Source organism: Zalophus californianus, chromosome 4 (genome assembly GCF_009762305.2).
Source record: "Zalophus californianus isolate mZalCal1 chromosome 4, mZalCal1.pri.v2, whole genome shotgun sequence".
Taxonomy (NCBI): Eukaryota; Metazoa; Chordata; class Mammalia; order Carnivora; family Otariidae; genus Zalophus; species Zalophus californianus.
The window spans coordinates 92,071,538-92,084,415 of record NC_045598.1 but is presented as its reverse complement, the minus strand read 5'-3'; positions in this window follow the sequence as shown (position 1 = coordinate 92,084,415).

The following is a 12,878-nucleotide window of genomic DNA, read 5'->3' as shown; positions in this document are numbered from 1 at the left end:
CGTTTAGCTATTGTTAATACAATTCATTCCCCCACTGAGTAAGTGCCTTACCAAGGTTCCGGTAGGAGGGAGTGGCTGGACTTGAAGGAAACTTCTCCAGCATATTTCTATGCAAATCATATTTCCACGAAATAAGAAACAACAGAGTCCCCGATCCTGTTTTTAACAAATTGTTCTGCAGTTTTGGGTTCCTTAACTGTAGAATAGGAATAATAATAACTGCCCTACTTACTGCGTAAGGTCATCATGAGGATTAAGTGGTGTGATGTGTGTAAATGCCCACACGACACAAATATGAAATAATATTTATTACCAATGTTTACAACAAAACAATATGCATACAGAATATAACACAATCAGAAAATTCGGAATAATACAGCAAAAATCCCACACATCTACCAACTAGCCTTATTAAATTTAACAAAATAAAAATCGCATGCCAAAGGAAGCCCTGTGTGTTCTGATATCATTCCCTCCCTCTCTCCTTCCTCCCCAGAAGTAACCACTATCCTTCAGCTTCATACATATTTTAACACTTGTACTGTAGAATGACTATATCTGCAAACAATACATTAAAATTCACCAGACTTACTATTGCTTCTCACGTGATTTTAAATTTTATCTAAATATTGGGCTTTAGATAACCTTCTTTAACTTGTGGTTTTTTGTTTTGTTTTTTTTAATACTTAATGGTGGGTTTATGAGAGTCATCTAGCCTGATGTATGTACCTTTAGATCCTTCGTTTTAACTATATAGAATTCCACAACATACATATAACACTATATTATTCTCGTATTGATGGGCATTTAGGTTATTTCCAAATATTTACTTTTACAGTGTTGCATTGAATGTACACATACGTCTATAGTCGCCACACAACACTGAATATCCAACTTTCTTTCTTTTTTTTTTCCCTTAAACAAAAACCCTGGCAAAAGACAAATTTTTAAGTCATGACCCATTGTATAAAATGAAACAAATGTTTAATAAAACATTCTCATTATTTTCTATTCCATTTCATTTAAAAAAAATCTGGCCATCCAGAGGCAATCTAGGTTTTGTCTAAATTTGCCTAAAATTTATACAATTTGGGGGCCCCCTTTAGAAAAAGAATACAAAATTATGAATACAAAATTAGTAACCAGGCCTTGGAAGAAGGTTTGCAAGTGAGGGAGCCTGAAGCCTAGCCATCTTTAGTTTCAGGGTAAATACCCCTCTAAGGAGTCACACTGGATTGCTTTAATGGTTCACTAATAATGGTTCACTACCAGCAGTTTAACAAACATTGCTCTATATCTAAAAGTGAGCCGGCTAGGTCATAAGATGTGAACATTTCAACTTTGAATTTTGATAAATGTTTATACCCATGTAACCACCACCACGATCCAGATATAGGATATTTCTATCATTCAAAGAGCTCCCTCTTGCCCTTTTGTAGTCAATCCCCCAGCAACTACTGATCTGCTCTCTGTCATTATAATTTACTTTTGCTTTTTTCTAGAATTGCAAATAAATGGAATTATGCACTAGGTACTCTTTTGTGTCTGGCTTTTTTCACTCAGCCTAGTTTTTGAGATTCATCTATATTGTACTTATCAGTGATTTGCTCTTTTTGTTGCTGAGTAGTATACCATCATATTATGAAATATGATCCATCACCATTTATCTATTCAAATGCCAGAGTACATTTGGGTTGTTCCTTTTCTTTTTCTTTTTTTGCTATTATGACTAGACCTGACACAAACATTCTTGTACAGATTTTTGAGTGACTATAAGTATTTATTTCTAGGGTAAATACCCAGAACTGAGATTTCTGGGTTATATGTAAATATGTGTGTTTAACTTTATACAAAAATACCAAACTTTTTTCAAGAGTAGCTGTTTCATTTTGCTTTCCTACCAACAGTGTATTCCAGTTGCTTTACATCATGTTCAGCACTTGGTATTATTAGTTGTTTGGATTTTTTTTTGTTTTGTTTTGGTTTGGTTTGGTTTGTTTAGGTTGGTTTTGTGGGGGGAGGGTTCTTTGCTTGTTTGGTTTTTTTAGCCATTCTGAAAGGTATGTAATGGTATCTCTTTGTGGTTTTAATTTGCATTTCCCTAATGGCTAATGATGTAGAGCATCTTTTGATGTGTTTATTTGCCATCTGTGTATCTTCAATGAAGTGTCTGTTCAAGTCTTTTGCCCATTTTTAAATTGGGTTGTTTCTTTTTTACAACTGAGTTTTGAGAATTCTTTATATATTCTGAATGTAAGTCTTTTGTTGAATATGTGACTTACAAATATTTTCTCCTAGTCTGTAGTTTGTCTTTTCATTCTTTTAATTGTCTTTTGCAGAGCAAAGTCGTACATTTTGGTGAAGTCTATCTCACTGTTTTTTTATTTATTTTTTTAATTTATTTTATTTTATTTTTTTAAAGATTTTATTGATTTATTTGAGAGAGAGAGAGAAACAGCATGAGAGGGGAGAGGGTCAGAGGGAGAAGCAGGCTCCCCGCTGAGCCAGGAGCCTGATGTGGGACTCGATCCCAGGACTCCGGGATCATGACCTGAGCTGAAGGCAGTCGCTTAACCAACTGAGCCACCCAGGCGCCCTCACTGTTTTTTTAAATGGATCATGCTTTTGGCATCATGTCTAATCACTCTTTGACTAACCTTAGGTCACAGATATTTTCTCCTTTGTTTTATTCTAAATGTTTTATAGTTTTATTTTTGAGTTATTTTTTGTATAAGGTATGAGATTTAAGTTAGGGTTATTATTATTATTTTTTGGCAGATAGATATCCAATTGTTCTAACACTAGTTTTTGACCACACTATTCTTTCTCCATTTAATTGCTCTTGCACTTTTGTAAAAAAAAAAAAAATCAATTGGCCATATTTGTGTGAGTCTATTTCTGGACTTTCTATTTAATCTATGTGTCTGTACCTTTGCCAATACCACATTGGCTCAGAATCTGTAGTTTTCTAGTAAATCCTAAAATAGGCTAAAATGATTCCTCCAACTTTGGTCTTCTTCGAAATTGTTTTAGTTATCTAGTTCCTCTGCCTTACAAAATAAATTTTGGAATCAGTTTGTCTATATCTACAAAAAATTCTGCTGGGATAGTGATTAGAATTTCATTAAATCTATAGATCAATTTAGGCAAAATTGACATCATACTATGTTGCATTTTCCAATCCATGAACACAGAATGCTTCTCCACTTATTTAGGTCTTCTTTGATTTCTGTATCAGCATTTGCAGTTTTAAGCATACAGCAACATTCATGTACATGTTTTGGTAGATTTATACCTGAATATTTAAATCTTTGGAGCCACGATAAATAGTATTGTTTTAAATTCAAGTTTCCATTCGGCAATTGCTAGAAACTAGATATTTTTCTATTGACCTAGTATCCTGTGACTTTTCTATTTTTTTTTTTAAGATTTTATTTATTTATGTGACAGAGAGAGACAAAGTGAGAGAAGGAACAGTCTCCCGACTGTGAGTGGGAGGAGGACCAGCGCTTTCCCAGGTCCCCCGCCTCCCTGATTATTGAATCAAATCAAGGCAATTGATTTGATTCAATAATCAAAATCAAAAGCAGGGGGAAAGGGAGAAGCGGGCTTCCTGCTGAGCGGGGAGCCCATTGCGGGGCTCAAACTCAGGACCCTGAGATCATGACCTGAGCCGAAGGCAGATGCTTAACGACTGAGCCACCCAGGACCCCTCCTGTGACCTTTCTAAACTCGTGTTTAGTTCCATGAGTTTTTTGTAGATTCCTTTGGGTTTGCTATATAGACAAGTATGTTGTCTGCAAATTGGGACAGTTTTCTTTTTCTCTTTACAACCTGAATGCCTTTTACTTATTTTCCTTGCCTTAGTACACGGGCTAGGACTTCTAGTACTGTCCAACATGTGTGGTGAGAGTGGACATTCTTTCCTCATTCTTCTTAGGAGAAACTGTTCAGCCTTTCACTATTTAATATGATGTTACCTCTAGGTATTTCACAGACTCCTCTTATCACGTTAAAGATGTTCCTCTCTATTCCCAGTTTGCTGAAAGTTTTTATCATGAGTGGATGTTGAATTTTGTCAAATGTTTTTTCTGGACTTTTTTTTCCTTGAACTATTAGTATGATAGATTAAATTGATGTATTTTTTGTAATATTTAAAGAACATTTATTTAAAGAATTATATTAAATTAAATAATATACTATAATTATAATATAAAGTACATAATTTTTAAAGATACATATATCTCCCAGTCCTTGGCTTGTCTCTATATATACATAACTACACTTTATTTTTAGAGCAGTTTTAGGTTCAGAGCAAAACTGGACAGAAAGTGCAGAAAGTGGGGGCCTGGGTGGCTCAGATGGTTAAGTGTCTGCCTTCAACTCAGGTCATGATCCCAGGGTCCTGGGATCGAGTCCCACATCGGGCTCCCTGCTCCTTGGGAGCCTGCTTCTCCCTCTGCCTCTCTCTCTCTCTCTCTCTCTCTCGCCCCCTCTCTCTCTCCCTCTGTCTCTCATGAATAAATAAATAAAATCTTTAAAAAAAAAAAAGAAAGTGCAGAAAGTTCCCACTTTCCCTCCCTCCACATATAACCTCTCCCATCGTCAACATCCTGAATCAGTACAGTACATTTATTTGTCACAATCAATGAGTCAACATTGACACATCATTATCAACCAAAGACTATAGTTTATATTGGAGTTTACTCTTTGTGTTACACATTCTATGGGTTTTGACAAATGTATAATGACATATATTCACTCATATAGTATCATACAGAATAATTTCACTGCCCTAAAAATCCCTTATGTTCTCTACCCATTCATCTCTCGCTCCCCCAACCCTCTGGCAACCACTAATCTTACTGCCTCTATAGTTTTGCCTTATCCAGAACACCATATAGTTGGAATCATTCAGTATGTAACCTCTTCAGTAATATACCTTAGTAATATTAACTTTAAGTTTCTTCTGTGTCTTTTCATGACTTAATAATTCATTTCTTTTTAGTAATGAATGATATCCCATTGTATAGGAGTACCACAGTTTATGTATCCATTCACCTACTGAAGTAGGTGAAAACTTGGTTGCTTCCAAGTTTTAGCAATTATGAATAAAGCTATTATAAATATCCATGCGATAAGATCCCCAATTACCAATTTTGTCAAATAGATCTGTGGATATCTTGATCTTATTTAATTGATCACAAATGACCCCTATTAATTGGGACACCTTGCAGGAGTTAACTGTAATGTTAAAACAACACATGTGAGGAAATTTTTCACACCCCAAATGGTGTAGCAATAGTAGACAGTCAATAACGGTGTGGTTCTCAAGACGTCCTTCTCTGACTTCATTTAATTCTTGGCTGAGTGGATCCAGTGCCTGGGAAGTATCATTTAGAGTCCTGCTGAGCGAGCATACTGTTTTGCAGTCCTAACATAAGTCCTGGAAGTCCCATAGCGAGCTTTGAGGCTTTTTTTTTTTTTTTTTTTTTTTTTACCAGGAGGGCTGTTGTATGCTTGGTTAAAGCCTTTGTTCGCAAAGCCTATGTCAAGAGAGTGGCTTCTAGGATAAATGACTTTGAGGGATGAAACGATCAAGAAGCTCTTTTTCTTTGAGGTCCAGCCTTAACACTATGCTATTTACAAGGAATCACAGGCAAATGGGAGAAGACTTGTCTCAGGAGATAAGGGCATCCCCAAGTGCATCATCCAATCTAATCATAAAGAAAGTGGGGCCATCCATTATCTCCATGGGGTACGCTCTGCCTTTTAAAGAGCAATTTTGTCATCCCAGCCACATAGAATTGGTCAAGGTGATAGCTGAGTTATACAATTGTTGGGGAATCTATCCCATTTCCCAGTTGTTCAAGTAATCATATGCCCATGGGGTCCTGTTATCCCCCACAGAATAACAAGCAAGGAGATTGTCTATACGTGAGCTATTGCGGCAATTTCTCTGAGGTTTACCTCAAGTTGTCTAGCTTAGGCAAACAACATTCAAAGACAATCAGAACTAAAATTTAGCATCCACAAACGTGTGTTGTTGAAACATAATTTTTCTCTCTAAAATAACCCTCATTTCCAGAGATAGCCACATAAGACAAATTTGATTGAAAAACAAGTCCAGTTTTAACAAACGGCATAATTATTTACATAAGCTCAGCAAGAATGATTGATCATACAGATCTTTTAGAATCTGCTTTGCTGGAACTTTTATAAGGAATCTCTAGGTTGAACTTTTAGTAGCCTCTCCAGGCCAGAAGCCAAGCCAGCACTTGCCATTAGACATGCCTGCAATACCTGTCGATTTGGGCAGATTCTTCTTCACGAGGTCCCCAATATATCCTGAGGTTCCTGCACCTGCCAGGAGGTGACATTCTTTACTTACCTGGTGAGGCTGCTGGGAACTCTGTAAGAAAGGTGTCAGGCCAACATTTCCAAGGGGCCTCATGGCTCCAGGTTTCATAAATTCAACCTTAGTTCCTCAAAGCTGATTGGTCATATCTGAGTCTGTGCATGTCTCTCTCAAACATGACATTCCAGTCAAAACCTTAGGAAAATAACCAGTGTTTCCAATGGTGTTGCAAGGAGAACAGATTCTTATTGAACTTATGCAAATGACTATGATTGCCATGGAAGAAAGAATACTTACTGAGACCTTTTGAATATCAGAGGGTTCAGGTAGAGAAAAAAGCTAAATGCTTCAATATGTTTACAAATGAATACTTGATCACATTTCTGTAAGTCATATCTTAAGAGGAAGTGTCCTCAGTCTGGGAGAGCAAACATTAGAGAACCAGCAGTGTTTCAAACAAAAGTCACAAAACTATAATCATCTTTTTAGTTAATTTAATCCCATGTTACTAATTCTTGTTTAGTTTGAATGCAGCTTTAGTTCTGGAAATTTTTACCTATTTCAGTTTTAATCTTAAAGATATAGAATACCTGTATTTTTCCTAAAGTCCTTTTTATGAACCTCCTTGAAGATGAAACTCATTTTGCAAGAGAATAAGAAAAATTATAAATGACAAAAACTCAGAAATGGACATTGTTAATGATCTGAGAGTTCATTATGATGCAATTGACAAAGAAACTCAGTTATTTTTATGTCACATAACCCTTTCAATAATCAAAATAGTAAGTGATGACCTTATATTAAAACATTAAAACTTTAGGAATTGCGTATCATCTCTAGAATAGTTAGAGCATTTACCCAAATGTAACTGAAGGCTTATCATTTGTTTAACAATATTACCAGAGTAATTTAACATACCAAATAAAAGGCGTAATGAGTCAAAGAGATTTTGTTCATGATTTAAATCTTGGGGAAGTTTGTTAAAACTTTAGAAAGTTTTAAGGCACTTGCCTAAATAGGATTAGGGATCGTCAAAGACTTGATAAAGGCAAAACATAGAAATTGGTTTTCTGGGCAGGCAAAGAGAAAACAGCTGTTTACATTTTCGTATCAAGAGCAGACCAACAATTCAAGAGAACTTTATCTTTTGAATAGAGAATTCCAATTTTATTTTATTTTTTTTTAAAGATTTTATTTATTTATTTCACAGAGAGAGACACAGCGAGAGAGGGAACACAAGCAGGGGGAGTGGGAGAGGGAGAAGCAGGCTTCCCGCCGAGCAGGGAGCCCGATGCGGGGCTCGATCCCAGGACCCTGGGATCATGACCTGAGCCGAAGGCAGACGCTTAACGACTGAGCCACCCAGGCGCCCCTAAAATCCCTTTATTTTAATCTTAGTCTGTCCTGACCACACTTAAAATTCCTTTCCAAAGATTTTCCTTCACAAACCCTGTACAATTTTCTTTTGTATTCAGATTTTGTCCCAAGCCACTTCTCTCCAAACAACCATCTTATTTAGGACAAAATTACCTTCAACAGAAATGTATTCCCATTCTTTATATCTTTCTCACATATGTCCTACTTTTCTACATACAGAGTTGCCGAATTTTGCACTCTTAGAAATCTTAGTCTCCAGTGAAGACTAAGTAGTAACCAATTGTGAACTGTCACACCAGAATTCTTTAGATGGCACTGGTTAAGCACAAAGCGTGTTTACCAGCAGATTTAAATATCCTTAGTTTCTTTGCAATAAGTAGTCAAAAGCACAAACCTACATCCAGTAATCAATGATTTAGCACCTTATCCTATTTGGAAAAGACCTAGATGTCCAATGAATTTAATCCCAAAGACTTTGAAAGCTATTTTAACAATTTCCTATGAAAACTTTGATGAGACAGACAATTAACCATCGTTTTAGTCATCTTTTTGCTAACAAATTGCAGTAGAGATAACACGAGCTTATTTGACCTTCAGCAAACCTTGGCAGAATACAAGTTTTACATTTAATGCTGATAACTTTAAAGACATGTCTAACTTAATTAAACCAGCAAAGTTAACTTAGTTTAAATACCAAGTTATGTTCCACCTGGGTCCACTTTTAAAAGTCAATCAGTTAGTTCCCCAGGGTCAATTTTTACCTGAGACACTGGTGGGGAAATCTGAAGTGAGCAGTGTATGTAGGCCGCACCCAAGGTACAGAAACAGGAGGGGTGGGGCAGACAGAAGAGGCAAAGTGCTTCCAGAAGGCGGAGAAAAAGGGTTCCCAATTCTAAAGCTCATCCACTTGGACAGATGAGCAAACGCCATGTTTTTCCACCAACAAGTGGAATTAGGCAGTCCATGTCAGGCCAGAGAAGACAGGGAATTTCCCCAAAACAAAGGGAGTTTTGGCAGGTGCTTGGGAATATTCCTTAAAGTCCCTGTCCTGAGGTAGACTAAGCACAGTTGGCTCCACTTAGAGCCATTAACCATAAGATACCTAGGAATAAATCTAACCAAAGAAGCAAAGGATCTGTACTCAGAAAACTATAGAATACTCATGAAAGAAATTGAGGAAGACACAAAGAAATGGAAAAATGTTCCATGCTCATGGATTTGAAGAACAAATATTGTTAAAATGTCTATGCTACCTAGAGCAATCTACACATTCAATGTAATCCCTATCAAAATACCATCAACTTTTTTCACAGAAATGAAACAAATAATCCTGAAATGTGTATGGAACCAGCAAAGACCCTGAAGAGCCACAGGAATGTTGAAAAAGAAAACCAAAGCAGGTGACATCACAATTCTGGACTTCCAGCTCTATTACAAAGCTGTCATCATCAAGACAGTATGGTACTGGCACAAAAGCAGACATATAGATCAGTGGAACAGAATAGAGAGCCCAGAAATGGACCCTAAACTCTATGGTCAACTAATCTTTGACAAAGCAGGAAAGAATGTCCAATGGAAAAAAGACAGTCTCTTCAACAAATGGTGTTGGGAAAATTGGACAGCCACATGCAGAAGAATGAAACTGGACCATTTCCTTACACCACACACAAAAATAGACTCAAAATGGATGAAAGACCTAAATGTGAGGAATCCATCAAAATCCTTGAGGAGAACACAGGCAGCAACCTCTTCAACCTCAGCTGCAGCAACTTCTTCCTAGACACATCGCCAAAGGCAAGGGAAACAAAGGCAAAAATGAACTACTGGGACTTCATCAAGATAAGAAGCTTTTGCACAGCAAAGGAAACAGTCAACAAAACCAAAAGACAACCGACAGAATGGGAGAAGATATTTGCAAATGACATATCAGATAAAGGACTAATATCCAAAATCTATAGAGAACTTATCAAACTCAACACCCAAAGAACAAATAATCCAATCAAGAAATGGGCAGGAGACATGACAGACATTTCTGCAAAGAAGACATCCAAATGGCCAACAGACACATGAAAAAGTGCTCAATATCACTTGGCATCAGAGAAATACAAATCAAAACCACAATGTGATACCACCTCACACCAGTCAGAATGGCTAAAATTAACAAGTCAGGAAATGACAGATGTTGGCAAGAATATGGAGAAAGGGGAACCCTCCTGCACTATTGGTGGGAATGTAAGCTGGTGCAGCCACTCTGGAAAACAGTATGGAGGTTCCTCAAAAAGTTGAAAATAGAGCTACCTTATGACCCAGCAATTGCACTACTGGGTATTTATCTCAAAGATACAAATGTAGTGATCTGAAGGGGCACCTGGACCCCAATGTTTATAGCAGCAATGTCCACAATAGCCAAACTATGGAAAGAGCCAAGATGTCCATTGACAGATGAATGGAAAAAGAAGATGTAGTGTGTGTGTGTGTGTGTGTGTGTGTGTGTGTGTGTGTGTGTGTGTAATGGAATATTATGCAGCCATCAGAAAATGAAATCTTGCCATTTGCAATGATGTGGATGGAACTAGAGGGTATTATGCTAAGCAAAATAAGTCAATCAGAGAAAGACAATTATATGATCTCACCGATATGTGGACTTTGAGAAACAAGGCAGAGGATCATAGGGGAAGAGAGGAAAAAATGAAATAAGATGAAACCAGAGAGGGAGACAAACCACAAGAGACTCTTAATCTCAGGAAATAAACTGAAGGTTGCTGGAGCGGAGGGGGGTGGGTGGATGAGGTGGCTGGGTGATGGACAATGGGAAGAGTATGTGCTGTGGTGAGCACTATGTATTGTGTAAGACTGATGAATCACAGACCTGTACCCCTGAAACAAATAATACATTATATGTTAAAAAAAATGAATCGTGGATCACTACATCAAAAACTAATGATGTATTGTATGGTGACTAACATAACATTAAAAAAAAAAAAAAAGAACCCGCCATGTTTAACCCATGGAAAACACTCGAAAAGTTTTACAAGGGGAAATTACCCAATTTTGCAGTACCCAATCTAGAGGAGTCCCCATGGAGAATGGTTTGTTTCCCATCTTGCAATCCCAGTAGGAGTTACCCCATACCTGTTACAGAGAGGTGACTATGAAGTCATCCCTACATATCAGCTCTCCCCTGTGAACCAAGGCATCCCATGGTTTCCACCTCAAAGTGAAACAGTAGCCTAACATCTTGGATTGAGGAGGGATCAGCCCATTGGGAGTAGCCACTCTTACCCATCCATCACCTGATCCTCCTTTTCTCCTCTCAACTTCCTCCCCCCAAATCTGGCTCAATCATAAAGGCTTAGCGAGGTTAACAGTTTAAACTTTGATTCAATTATATTCCCTCGCCTTACTCCTGGGCACTTTTTTCTGTCCTTATACCTGAAGTCCCATTTGCAAGCATGGCCCTATTGAGGGGTGTAGACCCCAAGATTTAGCATCATCATAATTTCATATTTCTGTTGTTGGAACAAGAAAGCCTCAACTATATGACCCATTAAAGTCCCAGCCGCTAATGCAACCAATCGAGGAACTGGCTGGGGGTCTGTAATTCCCTCCTTAATGCTCAACGTATTCCAAGGGAAGTAAATGCCCAGGAAACATTGGGTTCCCTCCAACTTATCATATAAAGAGATAGCTCTAATCCTGCTTGCTTGGATTCCTGGCCATGATTAAACCTAAATTGTACTAACAGAAAAACTTATCTTACCAGGCAGCAAAAATGAGGAAAAGATTCTCCTCCTGACCTAAGTTCTCACGAAAGACATCTTTAAATGTAAAAGCCTTGTATCTACATAGGAACACTCTTCCTGAAATGAATCCCTGATTAAAAGGGCATAGTGAGGGGCCCCTAGTCGTTAAGCGTCTGCCTTTGGCTCAGGTCATGATACCAGGGTCCTGGGATCGAGCCCCGCATTGGGTTCCCTGTTCAGCGGGAAGCCTGTTTCTCCCTCTCCCACTCCCCCTGCTTGTGCACTCTCTCTCTCTCTCTCTCTCTCTCTCTCGCTGTGTCTCTCTCTGTCAAATAAATAAATAAAATCTTAAAAAAAAAAAAAGAGTGAGAGCGTTCCCCACAGGGTTGCCCTCTCTCAGCATTTTTTAATCCATGAAATTATTCCATAGCAGATACTTCATTTTTTGAAAATTCTGCCTATTAGGTGGAGGGCCACGCTACAAAAGGATATTGACAGCTTGCTGAATTTCTGTCCTAATAGTTTTTTGTTTGTGTATTTCTTTTAGATAACCTTAGGAAACACTAAAAAATTCTTGGTTTTTGGGAGTTGCTTGGGTTGCTTGGGTGGCTCAGTTGGTTAAGCGTCTGACTTCGGCTCAGGTCATGATCTCGGGGTACTGGGATTGAGCCCCAAGTCAGGCTACCTGCTCAGAGGGGAGTCTGCTTGTCCCTCTGCCTCCCTCTGCCTCCCCCCACCACCCCTGCTCATGCTCTCCCTCTCTCTCAAATGAATAAATAAAATCTTTAATAACAACAAAAAAACTCTTGGGATTTTGCTAAAATGACTTCTACTGTCTGGAATCCTAATTCTGTTGGATTGGGATTTATAAACAACTTGTAAAGGCCTAATATCAAAAACCACTTAATCTTCATCCATCCTTCAGAAGAAAATAGTTTAAGGGAAAATACATATTTGAGAGTAAAAATCAATAGCTGCAATTGTAATGAAAAATAAAAGTCATGACAATTATTGTGTAAAACAATGATTTAATGATTTTTTTTCCTGGGGCTAGTGACACAGAGAAAGCAATTTTACAGAAATAAAAGCACAGAAGTGTGAACTATTGAGGGATATTGGTGATCAGCAAATCTCCTTGCCCTGAAAATAGGATGGATGAAGGGGAGTAGTTGAAAATAAAATTGGAAAGGCAGTTGGAGATAAGGGCCTTGTGTGATAAATCCTTAGATGTCATTGACCACTGGGTGCCTGGGTGGCTCAGTTGGTTAAGCATCTGCTTAACCTTCGGCTCAGGTCATGATCAGGGTCCTGGGACCAAGTCCCGGGTCGGGCTCCCCACTCAGCGGGGACTCTGCTTCTCCCTCTGCCTCTGCATGTCGCTCTGCCTACTTGTGCTCTCT